We start from the raw sequence: 21,800 nt of genomic DNA on the forward strand, positions 1-21,800 counted from the left end.
ACTTGGACGCCTTTCACTCGACTCGTCTGAGTTGAAGCATTCAGACCAACTTTGAAATTCGGCCCTCGGCCCTGCTGACTCGACGCAACCCTACACAGACAAGTTGACATTCGGCCCGGCTGAGTTCACCATTCGGCCCTCGGTCCACTTGACTCGACCCTCGGCCCACTCGGCCACTCGGCCCTCAGACAACCATACTCAGACTGGCCGAATTTGACATTCGGAGCAGTTACATTCGGCCCTCTCTCACTCGGCCCTCGGCCCTCAGATGGGGCCGAATCGGGCATTCGGCCCCTGCAATTTGGACAAGTTGGGCTGAGAGAAGACTTTTCCAAATTTTCCAAAAATTTAACCAGACCCAGCTAGAGCTGAGCCGCACAACCTATCGCGAGTCCTTGTGATGCTCAGAAGTCGATTCTGGCGCAAGGAATAGGCAAAATCGTAAGGCGCAACCGCTTAACAGCTTGCATAGGCTGTCATGAGACCTAGAGTCCTAGAGACAACCTATTGAGCCATAAACCCCGCGGACCCCCGTAGAGGGGGCTGCCCCCTCCGCACCTCCCTCAAGTAGGTTGGAGAGAAAACGCATGTCGTGAACAGGTCCTCCAAATTAGACCCTAGTGTAGTAATGGCTCTACATAGGCATGGATTATCACTTGCAAAAGAGCAACCAAAAGCCTATATCTGAATAAAGACAAACAGAGACCCTAGAACCTCAATGGGCCAATCTAACCAACAAGGGCAAAAAGGCCACACTGCAAAAACATGTACGTGTTGCATTCGGATTACATCTAGTCAAATCGAAAATCAACAACATGAAGCTACAACTACGAGGATGACTAGATATGACAGCCTTGACAATAGATGCACCTTGAATAGCACTGCACAGATGATCCAAGATATCAGTGGAGAATCCACATCTGGTCATGTAGTTGGGGACTCAAGGGCATTTGTCAGAAGGCTTAAATTTATAATCCAAGACCCAGAAGATGAAGACATAGTACAACCTTCTTATGTTAGGGTCAAACTCACTGCAAAAAGAGAGCACACTATCAATGCTCTGATTGATGAAGGAGCAGATTTTAATATCTTGACCTATGAAGCATGGACCCTACTAGGCCAACCAGAGCTCACACTGACTAATGCAACTCTTAGTCCTTACGAGGGACACCCATAAGCACTTATAGGGAAGTGCAAAATCCTTGCGACAATTGAAACTGAAAGCTTGCCTATCCTATTTCATATTCCTCCAAATAGTGCTAATTGCGGAAAGGAAAACCTTCGAGGAAGACCCTTCAAAAGGGCGACCAACTGTGAGCCTGACTATGTAGCATAGAGGATACACCTGATACTACTAGGTGTGAGGATAGTCACAACCTTTTGCAAGGGTGACCTCATCGAACCTCAAGGGAAAGGCAAGGAAGGTGCTGACATAATAGTCAAGCCTACTAACGAGGGCAAGGACTTGTTGGAAGAGTTGATACAAGCACAGGTTGAACAATGAGAACCAGTGAGTGAGGCCATGCCTGAAATAAGAAGGTTGCGAGACAATGCCAAGGACGGGCTTTGGATTTACAAATATCGTAGAAAACCCCAAAAGAAGCCCAAGCCTTATAGACGAAGGCATCGATGGAGGGTCAGCACAATGCCATGATGGATATCCAAAGCATTGCTACATGCTCAAGGGTATTCTGCAGGTAACCGATGGATTTGGATGCCAAAACCCCCTGCTAAACCTTCTTTGTCGACTGAAGGCCAGATCGTATCAAGAGCAAACAAGTGTAGGAGGAGATCTAAACAAAAAACCAAGTCTCGAGTCAAAAACATTGGAGTGATCGAGTCCCTCACGGTCGAAATCAAGAAACCAAACGAGACTAATTGGAGTGTAGATCCTCAGCCTAGCGTGCTTCACAAGTAGATATCAAATGTAATCTTTGATGATATGCAAAAGTCACTAGTACCCAAGGAGCCTTGGATTCCCCAAGAGGATAACAGGCATCATAGGCACAACATTGCTCATGGCAAGGTTAAATGATCAACAAAGCAATTGGTAAAATCATCTAACAGCCACGAGCAAATCTTCTAGCCTGTGTCGGAGCCATTTAGGACTCCCAAATCTTCTACATCCTCTTCCCTAAATGGACACAGGAAGCACAACAACAGTCATCAAGTGCAACTACTCAATCCCAATCTCTATCTCCATCTAAGCTTCCAAATGTCAAAGAGGTGGGACATGACACCATCCTTAGCTCTCGGCCCAAGGATATGCTTGTGCAACGTAATGTGACTAGATCAACTCATGCTCGATCTGCACAAGTGAATGCTCAAAGGGCAACAAAAGACACAATCACTTCTAATCTGCCTGAAGACCTGACACTGCAATCTACTAATAGTAGCCAGTTCACTGGACTAGCTGTGAAAGAGGTGTTGCAACCAACATCTTTGACACCCTTGGCACTACCAAAGCACCTGAAGCCTAGGTTTGAGGAGAGACCTCTCAAAGATGTGGCCAAGGAGATGGCGCATCCGACCAATCAACCTAGCAAGGTTGTTCAACAAGTCACAGCTAAGTCCCATGAGAGCACATAAGAGAAAGAGAGTGCTAAGGTCGAGCCAAGCACATCAACGACTGACCTGGTCTAGGGTCATGAGTCCTTAAAGAAGATACTGTAATTTCCCAAGAAAAAGAGGACAAAACAACGGAAACAACGGCAATTGCAAGTGGTTGTAGAAGCCAATAAGATCAAGACCAAGAGCGCTGAAGAGCTGAGGAATAAAACATCAAGCCCATCCACCAATGAACCCATTGCCATCTCTCCTAATAGCGGTGAAACCTCAGACACATCCGTGTGTTCTGAAAAAACAAAGCAGTGTTACCATCAACTGTTGCTTGCAACACTCAGTCCACCGACAATAGAACTTGCATTGACCAATCAAGAGTGGATACAACGCTGTCACAACAAGGTGACAAATTTATACCAGTCACATCCAAGGAGAACGATGAAACAATAACAAAGCCTCGGAAGAAACATGGAAACCCTGAGAGCATAAGAAATCCTAGCGTTGACCAATCTTACTCATGTAGGCATGAGCCCCTAGCTATGCTAAAGCCTAAGCAAACTCCTAGAACCTTGCATGAGATAGCAATCGAGCAAGCCCTCATTGGACATAGAAGTGTCGCTAAATGCTTAATGGAGTTGGATGCTAAACTCAAAGTATTCGCACATATCTACATCCTTGTGGACATGGGTGTATTCCCTAAGGAGCAGCTTGAAGAATACTTGCCATTTTCCCTATCCTCAGAAGAGCAAGAATATCTTGACGAGCACTATGACAGGCTCCTGTATGAACACATGCGACTCACCTCTGATGAGAAAGCCGACAAACTATGCTTAACTGTAACATTCAATTATGTGCTTTGCCAATCAAATCTCTTAGGGATAGAGAAACGAAAGTGACAATCAGAGGGTCAAGTCAATTTGAAAAATGTTGGGTTGAAAACCGTGTTGCAATGGCCGAACTAGGAGCCCAAATTATGACAGTCTTAGAGGACCGATTGGCCAAATGGCGGTCTCAACCTATGTGGCACTAACTTCCTTTTGAGTGCTAACTTCCATTCGAGGCATGGACTTAGCTAGAAGTAGCCAAGAGAACTGTTTGGCTCATAAGGTTCTCACTGAGGAAGAGTTACATGTTGCCAGTAGACTCGGACAAGGTATCATGCTACTCAATGTTGCAAAATATCTATCATTATTGAGTATGCTGCCACAAGTACTGGATGCATGTGCCACACTCCAGTACAATCCAGAGTTCTACAATTGATTTTTATCCTCGTGAAGTGACATGGATTCGTAAATATGTATATAAATAAACAATGCATTTTGTGACCTCGTATAGATAACATCAACAGACACAGGCAATGATAGTCAAGCGCAGGGAGAAGAGTTGGTTTTGACAGGCTGAGCTCCTCAGGTCCTCCTCTTACCACACATTTAGAAGTCATGTGACCATTCTTGCCTCCAAGTGGAGGACATGCAATCCTCATTACCGCCTCCAAGTGGAGGACATGCAACCCTCATTATTGCCTCCAAGTGGAGAACATGCAACCCTCCAAGTGGAGGATAGGATCAGCTCCTCAGGTCCTCTTACCACACATTTAGAAGTCATGTGACCATTCTCGCCTCCAAGTGGAGGACATGCAACCCTCATTATCTTTGATGGTGTAGACGGGGCACCGTCCCTTCCTATACACCTTTTCCCTTTCCGGTCTATCCTTCCGGGGATGAGCCTTGCCCCACTCCATGACAACCACTCTGTGCAAATTAGCATAAGGCAAGATTTGCTAATGGCTCGAGGCAAAATGAACATCATCATGGGGCCATCCCTCTACAACAAACACTGCATGCCTCACCTCTCCCCTCCTCGTCATATGCGCTTGATAACCCACTTTATAATCCCTTCCATGCGAATAGTTTTATCTTGCCTTAGGGTCTAATCCTTGGTTTGCATTTTGCAAGTCTCCCTATGGTAGCAGTCATGGACCACATAGTGAAGTTGGCATGCAAGGAAGCTCTCCACCGTCGGAAAGAGCATAAGGCACTAGTGCCCCCACCAAAACGCTATGTGCCTACTCTAAAGAGGTATGCACCAAAAAGAGGCCCCAAACAACACCGCCCAGGACACAGGCCGAAAACCCCCCAAGCCAGAGGATGAGGGCTCAAGGGAGCTGTAACGTGTCCACTAGTATCATCCAAGACACGTCTTAGCAGTCCATTGGAAAGGATGTCTAGAAAGCTCCGCCCGGCACTCCCATGGAATGTTACGGGGCTTGCGATCTAGGGCTTTCCGCATCTGCTACATAGCGGAAGTATTCTAGCCTTTCCCACTTAGGATCGACCGAAATTTGGGTTTTCCTTATTGGTCATTTCCTAACAGCAACTAGCATCAGACCCAAGCGAACCACTTTACGCAGAAACACTAGGTCCGAAGCGGATTCACGCTGCACTTGGTTCAAAGAGAATGGGAAACGAGAGGGATGCAAAGCTCAACCTCTCTGCTATAAGGCATAGTCCCATTCCATTCCCCTAAAACAGCATAAATCGGTTAAGACATAACTCTAGGTCAACGCTTTTGTTGTTCGTGTCCTTTGACGATCATCCCGCTATTCTTCGAGATTTGAGAAAAGTTCCCGGCCAACCGGGACCACCCAACCATAGGACGGGCCCATGGCCCATCCTCCGCACTTTCCTCGGTTTGTTTTAGTTATGTAATTATCTAACACATTAATTGGACATGTAACAATCAGCTTCTTTAATTAAACCGTTAAGCACTGGTTCCTTCACGTTGTCGTATTGCTGCGCATTCAAGGTGTGAAAAACCACCCAAAAGTTGTGCCTATGATTTGATACTTTGTACATAGTTGTTATGTTTGCTCTTTCATTCTATGCTGAAGACGGAGAAGAATAGGGAGTTTTGGTAGATTGGTAACTCGAGATGCAATCTCATGGGCTACACTTATTTCAAGATATGCCGATTATGGGCTTTGTGAGGATGTTTCCAACATCTACAACTGGATGGTATTTCTGCTGATACTAGTACATTTGTTTACAGCCTGAAATCATGTAGCATCATAGGAGCTTTAGACACAAGCCGAGAACTTCATGTAGAGATATAAAAAAGGGGGCTAGATAATGAGTTTTATGTTGGCAATACACTTGTGGACATGTATAACAGATGTGGTCGGGCTTCAAGCATGTGGCATTCTTTGGGCATGGCTGCAGCATATTGAGCTCATCTTTGGTGGCATGGATCCTAGACATTACATTGGACAACATACTTACGTGCCAGTTACACGAAAAGGCTACTGGCAGTTTGATATGGGAGACTTTCTCGTAGGTGGAAAGACAACAGGTTTCTGTGCCAATGGCTGTGCTGTTATTGCTGATTCTGGAACATCTTTGATGGCTGGGCCAACGGGAATCATAACAGTTATAAATGAGGCCATTGGAGCATCTCGTGTCATGAATCAGCAATGCAAGGCCATGGTGTCTCAATATGGTGATATGATTATTGAAATGGTTAAGCAGCAGATCAGTCCAGAAAAGATACGTGCACAGATTGGCATGTGCTCCCAAAGAGCAAAGGATTTCAGCCCAGATATTGCAAGCGTACTGGATAGGGGTCATGAGGGTCTGCACGACACTTGATGTACTATGTGTAAAATGGCAGTAGTATGGGCACAGAACCAACTGATCACTGATGAGTTTGGAGAGCTTATCAAAGCGTATCTTAGCAAGATGTGCGAACGCCTTCCGAATCCGAATGGAGAGAGTGTTGTGGAGTGTGACCAAGTTTCTTCCATGCCCACAGTGACCTTTACGATAGGAGGAAGGACGATAAATAAGGTGAAGAGGAGCCGAAAGCAGGAGGTCGCTTCTATCTACTTCAGCCTTTACTCTTTTTTTGGAAAAAGAAAGCGGACCCTGTGATAGCGGAGATCTTCACCGTAATCGTCATCAACTTCCATTTTTTAAGCGGCCAGGATCATCTCGTCTTCAAGCTGGGAGGAATCGAAAAACATGGGATCAAAAAGAAGTTGCTGAAGCAGAAAGCATGGCTCATGATGTAATTAGGAAGCTGAAGCTGATGTGAAGGGGGGGACAGAGTTGAAACAAGCGATTCGAAGGGAAAGCGGAACATTTGGACAAATGCTGTGAACAGAATTGGCTGTGAGAGATCTTGGATCCTCCCACCATAATCATGTCATAAGCTTAGAACAGATTTTTGTGCTGCGCTGGATTTGCTTTGCCCTCCTGTGAAGACGGGTCCTTGTTACTGGTTGACGATTAATTGCCTCTGTAACTCAGTGGGAAAGCGTCAGTCTTGTAAACTGAAAGTCCTGAATTTGATTACACACTGCCACAACTCAGCTTTAATCGGTCAGGAATTTTAGGACCTGATGTGCTGAATTCAGACTCAGAATGACATCACAAGAGTGAAGGCAGGACAGAGAGCTTTTGAAGTTGCTGATGACTCTTCCCCATCAATAATTTTCATTGAGGAGATTGAAGCTGTCGATATCAAGTGCTATGATGCACATTCTAGAGGTGAACAAACAGACTATGCTGGAATGTCATAATTAGCTTGATGAATTCATTCTTCAGTTGTCAGCATGTGATATTCCAAATTGCCACAGTATTGTTACCATAAACCCTATGAGTTCCATCTGCCCTGAGCTTACAACTTCCCTCCCTTCTTCACCACAAACTCCAGTGCTCAGTATGAAATATTATCTCATCTTTGATTATCAGCATTAGAGGTCCTCTTCTTCTGGAGGACTATCACCTGATTAAAAAGCTTGCTCAGTTTGACTGCTTTTAAAACAAACAAAATATTTCTGAATGTGTTGTCCATGCCAGAGGTGCCAATACAAAGGAAAGCCCTTTGATTTTGTATCTCAATCCCTTAACCTTACTTGGAGGATTTATTGGCACAAGAACAGAGCATATTCAGTACCCTGTATGCATTAATCAGATTTCAAAGGATATTCTGAAACAGAAATACACTTCTTGCTTTTTGTCTCTGTGGTATTCACATTCGTGCATCTATACGAGGAGGATAATCATCTTTACAACAGAAAAGTCTCTGAAACATAACAGGGATGCAGGGTAAGACCATACTAGAGTGTGTAAGAACTAGACACTATACTGGTAGTGTGAAAGAAGTTACAAGTTTAACCAAACAGAGTGATATGTTGAATTCACCTCTTTGAAGCAAAAATAAGGATTGCCAAGATTTGATTGTAATGGCCAGGAGCATCTTTGTTATTAAGGAATCTTATAACAAGAAATAACTGCTATGTTTTTGATTGACTTTGACTGTTGCTTGAGCTGTAATACCAATTCTGAAAGTTGCGAAAAGTCTTCAGCTATGAGAAATTTGCAAATTGAGATAGGTATAACGGTGACATGAATTTTATTGTCATCATCCTAATCTCTTCCAACTCCTAAGGAAGTAAGCGCCTGCATTTGAACACCTTTGGAATTGAGGACTCTTGTATCTTGGAATTTCTTAAGAACCTCTGTGGTTGCGACTTTGCTTTCGAAACCCTTCGACATCTTTGGTGAACCCGACGTGAAAGCGTCGCAGAAATTTCAGGATGGGAGATACTTTAGCCTCTATTTCAACCTCTTCTGCAACTCCAGCTGCGTCTACTTCAGCTCCATCAATGGTGGCTGCTGCATCAAGTACTTCAACAGAGGATCTAAAGCAGATTTTACAGAATATGTCCATGTATATGCAGCTCCAAAATCAGTAGACACAATTGTATATGCAGCAGCAGCAGCAACAATTGCATCAACAGCAGTTGTCACAGCAAAGGCAACTCTATTCAGAGCAGGAGAATGCAAACAGCGCGACTAAGGCTATTGAAGCAGTTGAGAATGAGAAGAAGCTATTTGACGGCCGCAATGTTTCAGCATATTTGAAGACATATGAGATCAAGATGGGGTTTTTTGGAGTTCCTGCTGGACTTATGAGTAAGTACTTCCTTCGTCTTGTCACACCCGCTTTGAGGACAAAAGTGACTGATCTTTTTATTCAAAATACACATTGGCAATATTTTAAGAAGGCCCTGAAAGAAGAATACTTCCTTGAGGACTTTGGTATGGCTACTCGGCGGTCATTCCGAGAGTGGGACTACATGCCAAACAAAGGTCTAGCTGCTTCAGAGTTGATTCGAGAATTTGAGGAGAGGTATAGTCAGCTTGATGCCATTGAACAAAGAGCATTGGATGTTGAAAAAGTTGAGCTTTTCTTGCAAGCTGCTGATCTTGCTCTTCAAGAAGAATTGGGTGAGCTTCTTGAGGATCGCACGAAGCCTATGGGTCTTAAAACGGATTGGCAGGATGTTCAGGATGCAGTCTCAACTTTGACCAAGAGGAGGATATGGAAGACTTGTCTACAGAATGGTTCCATGACACCTACACCATCATCAGCTCCTATGCCTACTTCTATCCCTGTTATTTCTTCTCCTCCTCACCCAGTTTCTTGGCCTATGCCAGTGCCTACTGTTTTCACTCCACCTATTCCTCCTGTTCCACGACCGATGCCTACACCTTCTGCTCCAAAACCATCCGCTCCATCGGTGCCTACCTCTCTTGATGACATAATCAAAGGCATCACAGATTTGACACTAGAGTCAGTCAAAGCGGAGTTGGTGGGAAAGTTGAAAGAGCAGTTTGCTTCGACTGCGCCTTCTACTTCTTCTAGTGCTCCTACTGCATCTAGGAGTGCTCCTACTGCACCTAGGAGTGCTCCTAGTGCACCTAGGAGAGATCGGAGATGTATTTGGTGCGATAGTACGGACCGTCAGCATTGCAGGGATTGTGAATCTTTTCAAGATGCAAGGAGGAAGAATTTGGTATATTGGGGGCAAGATGGTAAGATTTGGTTGACTGAGACAGGAGCACCACTTGCTACCAACTTTGGTAAAGGTGGAATGAAGAAGTTAGTGGATGACATGGCTGCGCGTACTTCTTATGTGACAGCTAGAGGTGATGCTTCTGCATATGGAGTCCAGATTGAGAAGGGATCAGAGACTCAGTCAGCACTATGGACTTATGCTATGGAGACTGCAAACAAGGGGAAAATTCAGCAAACTGTTTTGACTAGTGGAGGCTCTAGCATCAGATCAGAGACAGGTTGGGACTCGCCTATTGATAGGTACTCTATTTATGCTTATTTGGCTAAGTCTCATGGTGCAGATGTACTTGTTGAGGAGAAGCATAAGAGGGATGATGAAAATCCAAGTGCAGCTAAGAAGACTGGAGGGGGTGAGTTTGTTACTCCACCTACTGCAGGACCGTCTTCACGATCAGGGCTAGATCGACAGATGGAAGATGCTCAAAAGAGAGAAAACATGCAAGAGCCTAGAGAGAGAAATCAGCCAGGGTTTAGATTGATGTTCGATATTGAGACATTTACAGACATGAAGAAAATCTTTAACAACAAGATACTTGGCAGTGAGGTGACTTTCACTATTTCTGAGATTTTGGGCATCTCGAAAAGAGAGTTTCAGGATCAGTTTCAGGAGGTTTTGAAGAGGAAAAGACATGCATTGTCTACCACTGATACACAGGGAGTTTTGATTGGGGAGTTGGATGAGGATGAGGATGAGGTTATGGTTGATAATGCTTCTGTTTTTCCGCAGGTAGAGAAGAGGGTTCAGCCTATGCATTATGCTGAAATTGATGAGCCTGTTATGATACTGCGTAGTCACTTTTCGTGGAGCCATTGGGCTAGGGCAACTACAGAGATGATGGTAAAGATTGGAGAGAAATAGGTGCCTTATGTTGCATTGGTGGATCATGGTTCAGAGATTAATCTCATAGTTCGTGGAGTTTATGAGAGTAACAGATGGCCTATGGATGTAGAGCATGGGTGGCGTATGAGAGCCGCCAATAACACTGCAGGTGATTTGTATGCTGCCTGTCCTAGTGTCAGGGTTTCTATTGGTGATGTAGAGGAGGATTTTCATTTCTTTGTGCAGGATTCATGCTCTTATCCCATAATTCTTGGTCATCCATTCATCACAAAGATCGCATGGAAACAAAGGTCATGGATGATGGATTTGCTTATGCACAGATTCACAATAAAGATGGTATGAGAGCAGTTCAGTTTATGACTGTATGTGTGAACCATGTTAGAAACAGGGATACTCTCAGAGGTGCACCTTTGCCCACTGTGAGGGATTCGGGTTTTCATTAGGTACCGCCGTTTCGCGAGACGACGGTGGTACAGAGCAGAGGAGATTGGAGTTCTCGTCTCCTGGTAGCAGTGTTTTCTCCTTCGGTTTTGTTGGGATTTCAGCAAGCAGTTCGATGAGCTATCAGAAGACTTCTAGGTTGCCTAGAGCTGCCAGGCAGTATATATGCAAGAAGGAGAAAAATTTGAAAAATGCAGGAATTTTGGAGGATGATGAGCACATAGATGGGATGTATGACAGTGTGATTTGTGCAGATACGATGACAGAGATGGGAGATATGCTGAAAACTGATATGCAGAATTGTCACAGTAATGTATTAGTGCAGTCCCTGGACATGTTTCATGAAATTGCAGATTTTATGTCACAGATTGAGTCAGAGGCTGAGGTAACTCAGCAAAGAGTGTTGAGTGCTGAAGAAATTCAGCAAACAGAGTTTCCAGCTGGTTATGATCAGCTTTCAGAGAGACAGAGGGCTGAAAACTTTCAGTCAACAGAGTTTACTGCTGAAATATTTCAGCATTCAGAGTTTGGGGCTGTTTCTATGCAGTCCATAGTGTAGAGGGCTGAGAATATTCAGCCATTGGAGTGCAGAATTGCTGATTTACAGCAAGATTTATGTAATGCAGAAGAGCATAATGAAGCCAGGGTTGACACGAAATACAAAACTGTGGATAAGAAGGTGAAGCCGGTTGCTGTACCGCTTCCACCTGACAGTGATCAGCAAATAGAGAGGGCTGCTAAACAGCAAATTTTGAGGAATTCGGAGCATATTCGTCATAAATTTTCAGCAGAGACTCTTGCTGAATTGAAAATTGGAAATGGTGATTTCTTGCTACCCATAGAGAAGCAATGCTTTCAGGAGATGCTTGAGCGTCATGGAAGGGGATTTGCTTTTTTCCCACATGAGATTGGATGTGTGAATCCTGATATTGTTGCTCCTATGGTCATTTTTACTATTTCTCATATCCCATGGAATCTCCGACCTATTCCAGTGCCTAAAGCACACTTGCCAAAGCTGATTTATTTATTGAATGAGAAAATCAAGATGGGAATTCTTGAGCCTTCATCTGCACCATACTCAAACAGGTGGTTTACAGTTCCAAAGAAGAATGGTACTCTCCGATTTATTCAGGACATGCAGCCAGTGAACAGAGTTACTATCAGGAATGTTGGTATAGGTCCAGTTGTGGATGAGTTTGCAGAGGCATTTGCTGGACGTGCCATCTATTCTTTAGGTGATTTGAATTCAGGATATGATCAGTTTCAGCTAGCTTTGGAAAGCATGGACATAACCACCATGAGAACTCCTATTGGACTTGTCAGGATGTGTACCTTGCCTCAAGGTGCCACTAATTCTGTTGCACATATGATGAATGCCATGCATAAGGTCCTTCGTGATTACATACCTCAGCTTACCATGCCTTTCTTGGATGATGTACCCATTAAGGGGTGTGTAGAAGAAGAGAAGAATGAGAGTCTAAATGAGCAGGGATGTAGATACTTTGTGGCTGATCATATTTCACCATGTGAGAAGATTTTGGCCAGGTTAGAAGAAGTGAACTTGACACTTTCAGGGCAAAAATATGTTTTTGGAGTGAATGAGGTTGTCATTGTTGGACATATGTGTGGATATTATGGCAGGAAACCCTCACCTGATAAGGTGAATGCTATAGGAAAGATTGCGGAGTATTGTTCTAGCACTTCAGAGGTACGGAGATTCATTGGAGCTTGTGTGTTTTATATGATTTGGATACCTCATTTTGCACACATAGCAGATTGTTTATATCAACTGCTTCGAAAGGGGCAGAAATTCTATTGGGATGAGAGCCACACTAGAGCCATGCGGAAATTGAAGAAGTTATTGTAGAATGCTCCTACTCTCAGGAAAGTGGATTGTAATTGTGGAAAGCCTATTGTATTGACAGTTGACACTAGTCCAATTGGCATAGGTTGGGCTGTGGGTCAAGATGATGCAGATGGAAATAGGTATGCTATTCGGTTTGGGGCGAAAGTCCTAAACGAGAGACAGAGGAGATATCCACAAATCAAGAGGGAGCTACTGGGGATTGTTACGGCTCTCAAATGTGACAAGGAGTACTTTATTGGAGCTTCAGTTGTGGTAGAGACAGATTGCTTGCCATTGATTGGTATGATCAAGAGTTGCTCTACTCCGGATATAGCCATGTTGAGATGGATTGCATACATCAAGTCATTAAATCCGGAATTTAAACACATAGCAGGGAAAGATAATCCAGTGGCAGATATGTTGTCTAGAGCCAGATATGATGATGAGGAGACTCTACTTGCTGAAGAGGATGATGCAGAAATTTCAGCCACTATGGTTGATCATGTTTGTCATGTCTATGATATTGTGGCTTTCATAGAAGAACTCTATGTTGGAGATTGGTTGCAGATTGGCAGGTACCAAAGTACACTAAGTAAAAGAGATGAATGGACAGATGAAGAGTTCAAGAAGATCAGAAGGAAAGCTTATGGTTATTTTCTCAAGGACGGATTTCTTTGGAAGCATCCAAAGAAAAGAGCCAGATTACCTTTGCGGGTTGTCTGCGATAGAGAGACACAGTTACAAGTGATGAGGGAGTTTCATGAGAGTCCTTGGGCTGGTCATAGAGGAGTGTGGGCTACTTATGAGAAAATCAAGGAGAAATATTGGTGGAAAGGCATGTACAGAGATGTTTCTCACTTTGTTGAGACTTGTAGAGACTGCCAGATGTATTCAATAGTGCGTCATCGAGATGAGCTTCATCCGACCTATCCGCTATGCATTCATTATAAGTGGGTAGTTGATTTGGTTACCATGCCTATGGGTCTATGGCATTGTTTTGGCTAGAGAGGATCTTACCAATCATGTTGAGGGCAGATCTTTGAGAACGAAGACCACTAGTGTAGTGTGTAAGTTCTTATTGGAGGAAATTTTTTGCAGGTATGGTTGTGTGGGTAAGATCACTGCCGATCGTGGTGAATTGGATGCAGATGAAGCTAGGGAGTTTTTCTCTCAGCTAGGAATCAAGTTGGCTTTAACCACAGCATACAATCCAGAGGGAAATGGGAAGAGTGAAAGAGGACATCCACCGATAGTGAAAGCATTAGCTAAAGCATGCAGAGGACGGATTGGAGAATGGCCGAGACTTCTACCATTTGCTTTATGGGCTGATCGTACGACTCATAGTGTTACCACAGGATATATGCTTGCACAGTTGATGTATGGTTAGAAACCGGTTATGCCAACTGAGACTTGTGCTTTGACTTGGTCAGCTTTACCTTGGCAGGAGGATTTGACGAGAGAGGAGCTCTTAGCTCTTCGGATTCGACAGTTGGAGAGGAGACCAGAGGATATTCAGTTAGCCATTGACATGTTGAAGGTTGCTAGACTAAGGAATAAGGACAGGTTTGATAGCAGGCATTGCTTGCGGCCTAGAGCAATAGAAGAGGGAGATTGGGTATTGGTCTTTGATAGTTGCCTTGAAAATCAGCGTACTGCACTTTGGAAGATGGTGAAAAGATGGTTTGGGCCATACATAGTCAGACATGTCTTTGATAATGCAACATATGAGCTGACAGAATTGGATGGGACAGTGCTTAGAGTGCCTATTGCTGGAAAAAGAATCAAGATTTTCAAGAAAAGAGATTATGAGGATTATGCATTGGAAGAATTTTCAAGAGAAGAGCAACGAGAAGAAACTTCAATGGAAGAGACAGATGATATGACAGATAATCTTGTTGATATACCGGAAATGCATAATGGAGAGATTGATTTGTTTGTGGATCTTGATGATAACGATCATGGGTAGTTGGCCCATCCGGAGGATGCGCAGGATTAGAGGGGGTGGATGTCGTATTGCTGCACATTCGAGGTGTGAAAAACCACCCAAAAGTTGTGCGTGTGATTTGATACTTTGTACATACTTAGTTGTTATGTTTGCTCGTTCATTCTATGCTGAAGACGGAGAAGAACAGGGAGTTTTGGTAGACTGGTAACTCGAGATGCAATCTCATGGGCTATACTTATTTCAAGATATGCCGATTATGGGCTTTGTGAGGATGTTTCCAACATCTACAACTAGATGGTATTTCTGCTAATGCTAGTACATTTGTTTACAGCCTGAAATCATGTAGCATCATAGGAGCTTTAGATACAAGCCGAGAACTTCATGTAGAGATATAAAAAAGGGGGCTAGATAATGAGTTTTATGTTGGCAATACACTTGTGGACATGTATAACAGATGTGGTCGGGCTTCAAGCATGTGGCATTCTTTGGGCATGGCTGCAGCATATTGAGCTCATCTTTGGTGGCATGGATCCTAGACATTACATTTGACAACATACTTACGTGCCAGTCACACGAAAAGGCTACTGGCAGTTTGATATGGGAGACTTTCTCGTAGGTGGAAAGACAACAGGTTTCTGTGCCAATGGCTGTGCTGTTATTGCTGATTCTGGAACATCTTTGATGGCTGGGACAACGGGAATCATAACAGTTATAAATGAGGCCATTGGAGCATCTCGTGTCATGAATCAGCAATGCAAGGCCATGGTGTCTCAATATGGTGATATGATTATTGAAATGGTTAAGCAGCAGATCAGTCCAGAAAAGATACGTGCACAGATTGGCATGTGCTCCCAAAGAGCAAAGGATTTCAGCCCAGATATTGCAAGCGTACTGGATAGGGGTCATGAGGGTCTGCACGACACTTGATGTACTATGTGTAAAATGGCAGTAGTATGGGCACAGAACCAACTGATCACTGATGAGTTTGGAGAGCTTATCAAAGCGTATCTTAGCAAGATGTGCGAACGCCTTCCGAATCCGAATGGAGAGTGTTGTGGAGTGTGACCAAGTTTCTTCCATGCCCACAGTGACCTTTACGATAGGAGGAAGGACGATAAATAAGGTGAAGAGGAGCCGAAAGCAGGAGGTCGCTTCTATCTACTTCAGCCTTTACTCTTTTTTTGGCAAAAGAAAGCGGACCCTGTGATAGCGGAGATCTTCACCGTAATCGTCATCAACTTCCATTTTTAAAGCGGCCAGGATCATCTTGTCTTCAAGCTGGGAGGAATCGAAAAACATGGGATCAAAAAGAAGTTGTTGAAGCAGAAAGCATGGCTCATGATGTAATTAGGAAGCTGAAGCTGATGTGAAGGGGGGGACAGAGTTGAAAGAAGTGATTCGAAGGGAAAGCGGAACATCTGGACAAATGCTGTGAACAGAATTGGCTATGAGAGATCTTGGATCCTCCCACCATAATCATGTCATAATCTTAGAACAGATTTTTGTGCTACGCTGGATTTGCTTTGCCCTCCTGTGAAGACAGGTCCTTGTTACTGGTTGACGATTAATTGCCTCTGTAACTCAGTGGGAAAGCGTCAGTCTTGTAAACTGAAAGTCCTGAATTTGATTACACACTGCCACAACTCAGCTTTAATCGGTCAAGAATTTTAGGACCTGATGTGCTGAATTCAGACTCAGAATGACATCACAAGAGTGAAGGCAGGACAGAGAGCTTTTGAAGTTGCTGATGACTCTTCCCCATCAATAATTTTCATTGAGGAGATTGAAGCTGTCGATATCAAGTGCTATGATGCACATTCTAGAGGTGAACAAACAGACTATGCTGGAATGTCATAATTAGCTTGATGAATTCATTCTTCAGTTGTTAGCATGTGATATTCCAAATTGCCAAAGTATTGTTACCATAAACCCTATGAGTTCCATCTGCCCTAAGCTTACAACTTCCCTCCCTTCTTCACCACAAACTCCAGTGCTCAGTATGAAATATTATCTCATCTTTGATTATCAACATTAGAGGTCCTGTTCTTCTGGAGGACTATCACCTAATTAAAAAGCTTGCTCAGTTTGACTGCTTTTAAAACAAACAAAATATTTCTGAACGTGTTGTCCATGCCAGAGGTGCCAATACAAAGGAAAGCCCTTTGATTTTGTATCTCAATCCCTTAACCTTACTTGGAGGATTTATTGGCACAAGAACAGAGCATATTCAGTACCCTGTATGCATTAATTAGATTTCAAAGGATATTCTGAAACAGAAATACACTTCTTGCTTTTTGTCTCTATGGTATTCACATACGTGCATCTATACGAGGAGGATAATCATCTTTACAACAGAAAAGTCTCTGAAACATAACAGGGATGCAGGGTAAGACCATACTAGAGTGTGTAATAACTGGACACTATGCTGCTAGTGTGAAAGAAGTTACAAGTTTAACCAAACAGAGTGATATGTTGAATTCACCTCTTTGAAGTGAAAATAAGGATTGCCAAGATTTGATTGTAATGGCCAGGAGCATCTTTGTTATTAAGGAATCATATAACAAGAAATAACTGCTATGTTTCTGATTGATTTTGACTGTTGCTTGAGCTGTAATGCCAATTCTGAAAGTTGCGAAAAGTCTTCAGCTATGAGAAATTTGCAAATTGAGATAGGTATAACGGTGACATGAATTTTATTGCCATCATCCTAATCTCTTCCAACTCCTAAGGAAGTAAGCGCCTGCATTTGAACACCTTTGGAATTGAGGACTCTTCTATCTTGGAATTTCTTAAGAACCTCTGTGGTTGTGACTTTGCTTTCGAAACCCTTCGACAATGTAATCTTATCACGTGACATAGAAAAACAATATCAAACAAGTTCTTTATTAACATATCATCATATTTATCTTTGAAATACAAGGATTTTCACCTGTAGGCTTGTCCATAATCCGCCCGAAGGTTATCCAGTAATCCACAGGGATCACTATTCCAAGCTTCCGCCCGTAGACTAGTATACGGGCCTCGAGATCAAATCCCAAGTCACTTTAGCCTCTTGTTTAGGACCCGAAAGCTGAGGGATTTACGGCTAGAGCCCCCCCTGGCACCCAAGCATCCTCCTGCTCCAAGTAGAGCTCAACGGAGAGACCTCTCACGACAGGTTTGGTCCACGTTCCCAGTGCGGTCAACAATCCCCTTGGTTAGGATCAGGCAGGCAGTCGAGGGTAACTGAAGCTGCCTCTCCCTTCAGGCCTTCAACTTGAGGTATAGATATTCATTTAAATCGTAATTCGTAAATCAAACAGTGCTCTAAAATCTCTAGCAAGCATAAACATTTCCATTAATCGATCTTGTTGTTGGCAAACTTCTAAGGAATGATTCTTTCCTTTTGAATGCATCAACACTCATTCCAGGGTGTCTTGCGACTTGGCAAGATCCCTTATATTTGGGGTTAGGGCATACCCTATTAACCCAACTTGGTCAACCCTAAAGTTTATTGGATACTTTAGTTTCCGGTTTTTAACCTTCCTTACTTAGAATGATATCAAAGAATACATCCTTTTGCAAGATAACTTGCATAAGGATCCGCCATCCTTGTTGAGGGTATTTAACCTTTCTTCTTGTGAATCAATCACAAGACCATATGACTTAGTACTTGTTGTGTAAGTCCTGCATCGTACTATACGATGAAACAATCTGTTTCAATTTCTTTAAGCTGACGTTTGTCAGAACTAGGGTCTCCTTTTATTATTTTCTTTAAGAACTTCAGGGACAAACCCTAGTTCTTTTACATTATTGACCCTACAATCAAGGAAGGTGGGCAAGTATTTAAGGTATAAACGTTTCTTGGTTTTTAAATCATTCCCAATGCATATTTCGCGGCATAGGTATTTCTAAGTTTATATTAATTCGGTTAACTTTTAGAAGGTAATATCGAGATCACCTCGGCATGATTTGTTATCTATGTGGCAATTGATTTTTCAGTCTTAAACTTTATTGCTTTGAGGTTAGGTAAATTCAGTTAATCTTCCTTTTTTCCTTGCGAACAAAACTCGTGCCAAATAAACAATCTTTCCCTTGCTAAGATATGTAGTTTTAGGAATGATAACTTCCTAGAGTTTAAGCAATGTAAGAAACCTTTCATGAATTTCATCTTCTATGATGATTCGTTGAAAAAAAATAGGGGTTAATGGTGCAAGATGTAGTTTTTATACCTTCAAGATTTTGCCGAAATATACTACTATAGTGGGTAAATAATCTTGCTCAAAATTCATTTAAATGCATAATGCTATTTGAAGGAAAACTATATTTTATACATTATCAATTTTGCATGTTCAATTAAACTAAATTCCTTCATCGTAAATAACTAGGACAAATGATGGACCTAAAAACGGGCCGGCACTGGCTCATGCACTAGCCGGACCTCGTCACTATGCGCAAGACAACCCCTCGGCCTCGCGGCCAGGAGCGTCTATCAAAAATCTCTGCCTTCCTAAACATTGCGTTTGTAATACGTTGTAGTCCAACTGATCCTAACCCAATATTGCTCCTCAGAGGGAGTCCCTTTCACATAGCCAAAAGGCTCGAATCACATACATATGGGGTTCCTCCTACGGCTGAATGCCGTCAACCCTCTGCGACTCTCCTACACCTTGGGGATTGGCCCCTCGATGCGCCGCTCAACATTTAAACATTTCGCACAAACGTCGCTCAAGGTACCAAATAAACGTATCCAGGAATGTACCATTTCCTCACTTACTGTCCCCTATAACCCTCGTCTATCCTACAGCATAGGAACCTCACGCTCTCAACGGTGGGTCACAGGCCTACTGAAAACAATTGCTATGCATATCCAGGAGCTAACTCTGATACTTTTAATTTCCTCTAAATGATCATGCAAAGAGGTGGATGCCTAGTGCTCAAACATTTTAAAAACCAGCAGCGTGCAAGTGCAAAACATCTCTTTCATGCTTTTCTTTCTAACCGCTTTGTGCTTCGCTGCAACACCTAGCACCGAAGTGATCTTCGTGCTACTAGGTTTTAATTTTTATCATTATTATTCCGTCCTAGATGCAATGCATATAAAATCAGCAAATTATTCCTCATGCTCAGCGTCATTTAACCATTTTTTCCACAACTCTACCCTTCCCCGTTGATAGGGCATCATTGCATTCATTTCTTTTAGGGTTTCCTTGTCATTTTATGTGGAGAAAGGAAGGAAACATGCACTAAAACAAATAAACAAGGCTGAACTGAAGCACAACTTCATGCCCCAGCCTTGCTATACATCAACAAACATAAATCCTATTTTTCTATATTTTTCGTAGCCCCAAATGTATTTTTTTCCCTATTTTTCATGGTTTTTTTTATCATTTTCCCCCATTTTCTTCATTTTCTTGTATTTTTAAAATTGCTGAAAATGAAAACCAGTTTATGGGCTGTGGCCCTTAGTTCATTTGCAACAAAACTGAAAGATTAGTTGATGTGTATCGACGGTTTTCCCCATTTATATGCCCAAAACCCTTGTTTTCCTTCATTTTTATGGTTTTTCGTGTCTCGGTTCCCTATTTTCTGCTATCCCACACATGGTTTCCTGATTTTTAAATGATGAAGAGCTAGAAACCAACTCAAAGCACGACATACTCAAAACTCAATCCATATGAACACATTTTTATCAACCAAATTTGCATCAAAAGACCATTTTCTTTGTAAAAACAATTATTACCGTGTCTTGCGGGTTTTTCCATTAAATTTGGCACGTCCCACGATTGATTTCCAGCCATGAATTCTGCTTGGAATCAGCAATCTACAACGGTTTTGCATTGCTCTTTCAGCCCGTCAAGAATCGGCATCCATCCGGCCGTCCATCTCCATCCTATTCCTTCAAGCACGAACGGGGGCTAAGAGGAGAGAGAGAGAGGAGAGAGAAAGACTGGTTTTCTCTCTCTCCAACCAGTCCACCATTGCGGGAGCGGAGACCGGCGATTTGATCGGCATGATGCTTTTACCAGGCCTGCAGGTCCATAACCATGGCTTCTTTGTGAGCCAGCAATCGATTGTGGGGGGGGGGCGCGTTTTTTTCGGCGGCTGTTTTTCAGCCGCCGCCCCCCTCCATATTCACGATTTTTTTTGAAGGGGGGGGGTCTCAAAGGTCACCCCCCCTCCCTTGCACCTTTTGAATTTTCCACTTTGGGCCCCCTCTCGGGCACCCCGGCCGGTTTCGGGCCAACTCTCGCGTGCGAACTCCGAACTGCGTTCTGAAAATTTCTGTGAGCTCGTCTCAACATTCCGGACAGGCCTGCAGCTTCACTGACTGGCATGGGCGTACGGAAAAATTATGAAAATTCTCGGAGTGTCGTACGGGCGCCCGTCAAGTACTTGACGCTTAAAATCGTGCTTGCTCGAGCTGCCGCCTTCGTGGTTGAGCATTTTCCCCTGCATTTCCATATTTTTCTCCTATTTTTAGGCATGTTCCGGGGCCTAAAATCCATCCTTCATTGGCGACCACGGGATAGGACGACTCAGTCCGTCGAACCCACGAACATATCTGCACATAAACAACCAAAGAAGCATCAAACTGATACAAAACAATTATCATCATAAAACTCAGCACAATGCTCCCCCTACCCCTGGACAGAACCAAGGCATGACATCCACAAGGAATAGGCCTAGCATCATCTAATAGAAGATCCGAAGTGAGTCACTAACCAGCTGCTCCAACACAGCCAAACTAAAAAGAACTGCCAAAGAGGTTGCCCTAAGTGGTAGTCTGAACTACTGACCAACTAAAGACAACGCAACTAGGAGCTCCTACAAGGCGAGGACTCCTATAGCCTGAGCAAAGGATATTTTCTTTCAGTCCATTTCTTCTTTTAGGATTTTTATTGGATGAACATGCTTGGGCATGTAAAAAGGAGGGAGCTGAGCGTAGTGCCCCAAGGAGAACAGGGCATCGGTCTCGGTACCTGTCTCGGCACCCAAGAACCTACCAGGCCCTCGCAAGGCGACACTTAATCCTTTTCTAACGCTCACTTTTACTTTCGCTCCAACCTTCCTGGTTTTGATATTACTTTTTCCAGCAAGAAGCCACCCCTAGGAAGACAAGGTATCGGCCCCGGGTCTGACTCGTCCCCAGGAACCTACCAGGCCTTCGCAAGGCGATGAGCAACTGCTTATATATTGTCATTGCTTTTCTTTTCATTGATAGGGGTTAGAACCCCTTTTTACACACCTTCGCATTGATAGTC

At 43.3% G+C, this 21,800-nt stretch overlaps 2 pseudogenes; both read left to right on the top strand.

Annotated features, from left to right (window-relative positions):
• Positions 1-5,792: 5,792 nt before the first annotated feature.
• Positions 5,793-6,384, top strand: LOC148028812 (phytepsin pseudogene; annotated as a pseudogene).
• An 8,769-nt stretch (positions 6,385-15,153) lies between these two features.
• On the top strand, positions 15,154-15,483 carry LOC148028813 (cyprosin pseudogene; annotated as a pseudogene).
• The last annotated feature ends 6,317 nt before the right edge of the window (positions 15,484-21,800 follow it).

The sequence above is a fragment of the Lygodium microphyllum genome, chromosome 11 (assembly GCF_053477565.2).
Source record: "Lygodium microphyllum isolate KBCC chromosome 11, Lygodium_microphyllum_v1.1.10, whole genome shotgun sequence".
NCBI lineage: Eukaryota > Viridiplantae > Streptophyta > Polypodiopsida > Schizaeales > Lygodiaceae > Lygodium > Lygodium microphyllum.